This window comes from Nannospalax galili, unplaced genomic scaffold (assembly GCF_000622305.1).
Source record: "Nannospalax galili isolate Female #2095 unplaced genomic scaffold, S.galili_v1.0 scaffold347, whole genome shotgun sequence".
Taxonomy (NCBI): Eukaryota; Metazoa; Chordata; class Mammalia; order Rodentia; family Spalacidae; genus Nannospalax; species Nannospalax galili.
Window position 1 is genome coordinate 269,480 of NW_008355793.1, and position 3,804 is coordinate 273,283.

Below are 3,804 nucleotides of genomic sequence, written 5' to 3' on the forward strand. Positions count from 1 at the left end.
TTTTCAAGAAGAAAAAAGGTAATTATGGCTATTTCAGCACCTGTTTTAGATTTGTTTAGTATCTTCTGTCTCTCTTATTTCTGTTTTATTCCTCTCATGTTCCTGATTTGATGAATTTTTCAAAGTGATATGATTTGAATACTTTGTCCTTTTTTAATAATATAATGACTTTTGTGCTCTTATTAGGAAATTTAAAAACTGTTATATAACATTTTACTATGGTGACCACAGCTTATCTTTAATTTAATGCAAAATCCCTTCACATTTATTACCACTGCATTTTGTTATGAATTTTTGATTTTATTATTTTCGTATTCATCCCTAAATCTATTTTATAGTGTTAATTATCTTTAACATTCCTTTCTTCATTTTTATATAAAATTTAAATGTTTTCAGTGCTACCAATCTGCTATAATATATTAATTATAGTATACTAACTATAATTTATTGATAATATTGCAACAATTTGTACTTGTCTATTTGCTTAATTTTAACTGAGATACCTAGATTTTTTGAATTCTTAGTGTCTTTTTACTAAGCATGGAGATTGTGTTTAGGACTTATTATAAATAAAGACCAGCTACTCTACAGCTATGAGTATTGGGTCAGGTCTCATTGAGTGTCTGTAAGTTAGTGAGACATTGCTTAGTCTTATGTAATTATTTTCCTAGGAAGTCATTGAGTGTCTGTAAGTTAGTGAGACATTGCTTAAACTTATGTAATTATTTTGTGTTTTATGTTTTATACTTTTCCATCAGTAGTATCAAGCCACAAAGTAGAATTTTTTATTCTCCTATATTTTATCTTTCTTTCATTCTACCAGATTTGTGAAAATAGTAAATAATACTTTGAAGAATTAAAAAATTAAATAACTCTGTAAAATATTAGTATTTCTGTAATCTCAGATTTCTACTGCTTTACTCACTTAAAATTAAAATTCTAATCCTTTTTGGGAGCTGAAAATATTTATTTAATTGATATTTTAGAGATCCGCTGAGCATATGAAATTTTATGAGACTTCAAAAGACAAGGAGCATATCCTCAAGAAAGTTATACAAATGTGTTATAGGGTGGAATCACAGACTGAGTTCTTATGATCTGGGGGAGGGGGAGGATTTAAATCATGTTAAACTGGCAAATAGTCTTGCAAGCACAGAGGAAGTTTCTGTAGCAAAAATGTAGTTGACATGGATTTAGGATCTAGTGTAAAAGTATCAATATATTCATGTAAATTTTTAATTCTTATGATAGAAGGAAAAATTAAATACTAAAATTATACCACTGTCTAATTAGTTATAGTAGTAAATTTGTTAAGATTTTGTGGTATCGTATACCACATGTTTGAAAAATCACCACAAACATGCACATTTCCTTATTCCTTATGGAAATATTCTCTTCAAGGATTTATTCATTCTGCCCTGAACACTGTCTCCCAATGTAGTCATGACCAACTCATTCTCCATAAATTACTTACCCAAGTGGTTGTGGTGGCACCCGCATTTAATCCCTGCACTGGGGAGGCAATGGCTGGCAGATATCTGAGTTCAAGGCCAGCCTGGTCTACATAGTGAGTTCCAGGACAGCTGGAGATACAGGCTGACCCTGTCTCAAAAAGACAAAAATAATAATTATTATTATAGCTTAGTACTTTTTTTAAACGGGACACAAATCAGACACTAATTCTTACCACACTTAGATGCCATGCCAATTCCAGCTTGTCAGAAATGTGAGGAAACATGAACACAGCACCTGTGCTTGTCTTGAGAAAAGTCCTCAGAAGAAATACAAGGAAATGAGCAGTGTGCAGTTCACAGTTGGAAAGCAGAAGGGAGCACTTCCTGCTATGCATTTAAGTCAGTCAAACATAAAATCAACAACAACAACAAAATACTGTCAAGGATGGAAAGATGTTTGTGTATAAAGTTGGCTTTGCTCCAAGTTCTAGTTATTTAGTAAATATTGATCAAGGTTTTGCTAAACATGTATTGTATACACATAATCCCATTATTCAAACACTAATTTTAAACAATGCAGAATATTGTCTACAGAATTATTGAATTTCAGCAAAACAAGAATTTTTTCTAAGATTAGGAAATTCTGCCTCAAGCATGACAGTATAACTGTGACAGGTTCCAGGCTCCTGGACTGTTCTGCAGATCTCAAACTTCCTAAACAGGTAGCTTGTTTGTTATACCTCCCTTCACCCTTTTATATCTCCCACTCTCCTTTCAAAACTTTCTTGTGACAATGTCTGTCATCTCTCACTTTCATTTACTTTTTCCCTCCATCCCTCCTCCTACAGGTGTTCTTGTGTGTGATGAGCACACTCATAGAACAAAAACTAATATATACAGATATAAATACATAATAATTGCATTTAAAACATAGATTTTTATAGATTTTATAGATTCCACAGCTAAAATTCTCTAGCCACTCCTGATGGATGCTAATAACTCATTTATTATAGGAATTTTCCCATAAAATCAATTTAATATTAAGATACTAAATTTCATGAGATGGATATCATTATAGAAACTGATTAACTATGCTTAGCATTATGCCATACAATTAGATGGACTGTATAATATATCTTAGGAACTGTATACAATAACTACTACCATGGTAAATGTATGTTCAGACCAAAGAAAGAAATACTTGACTTTTCACTCTTTAGGTCATTTTTAGAGAATAGAAGCAAATAAAGTCAAGGGAAAAATTAGTCATTTATAATTTTATGTTTGTTCTCTTTCATTACTTACAATTTTCAGATGAATTTGAAGCTTCAGACTATAACCAGTTCCACAATAGTGACTGAGTTTCTACCTCAATTTTTTGCTGAGACTTGGGATGTCAGGCTCCTGATAAATATTCTGTTCCCACTGATGTACCTGGGCAGCCTGCTAGGGAACCTAACCATCATCATGGTTAGCACAACTGACCACAACCCCACACACCCATATACTTCTTCCTCAGGAATCTGTCCAACTTAGACATGTACTACATTTCTGTCACAGTCCCCAAAGCCTGTGTCAAATCTCTCACTGACAACAGGGGCATTTCTGTGACTGGCTGTGCTGCACAGACCTTCTTAGTCATGTTTCGTGGATGTTTAGAGTTTCCCTTTCTCGCCATGATGGCCCAGGACTGCTATGTGGCTATCTGCCAGCCCTTCCTATACCCTGTGATCATGAACCACCAATTCTGTATTCAGATGACTCTGGCTTCCCTACTCCTTGGTCTTATCATAGCAGGTTAACACACTGTGAAAACATTCCAGGTTTCCTTCTGTCATTCTAATCTGGTCCCTCAATTCTTCTGTAACATCCCTCCTCTGTTGAAGCTCTCTTGGTCAGACACCTTAAAAACAATCTCTTAATTCTCCTAACCACCATCATCATTGGTGGTGGCTGCTTTATCTTCATTTTTGTATCATATGTTCACATATTTTCAATTGTATTGAAGTTTCCTCCCAAAGAAGAGAGAAGAAAGGCCTTTTCCACCTCTGTCCCTCACATTATTGTGGTATCTCTGTTCATTATCTCTGGTGCCTGTGTGTATCTAAGACCTCCAGTTACCTCAGAAGTGGTTCAAGACATGGTTCTGTCTGTACTTTATACCATTGTACCACCATTCTTAAATCCTGTCATCTATAGTTTAAGAAACAAGTAGATAAAGGAAACTGTGAAGAAAATAATGTTGAGAATTATTTAGCCCCCAAAATTATGAAGGACAGTTTAGATTACTCTTAGAATGTCAGTGAAAATCAAACTGTTAAAATGAATATTTTGAGACTGTCTGAAATAT

The 3,804-nt window shown here is 33.9% G+C and overlaps 1 pseudogene; it reads left to right on the forward strand.

The window, feature by feature from the left end:
• Positions 1 to 2,768: 2,768 nt before the first annotated feature.
• Positions 2,769 to 3,711, forward strand: LOC108491789 (annotated as a pseudogene).
• Positions 3,712 to 3,804: the final 93 nt, after the last annotated feature.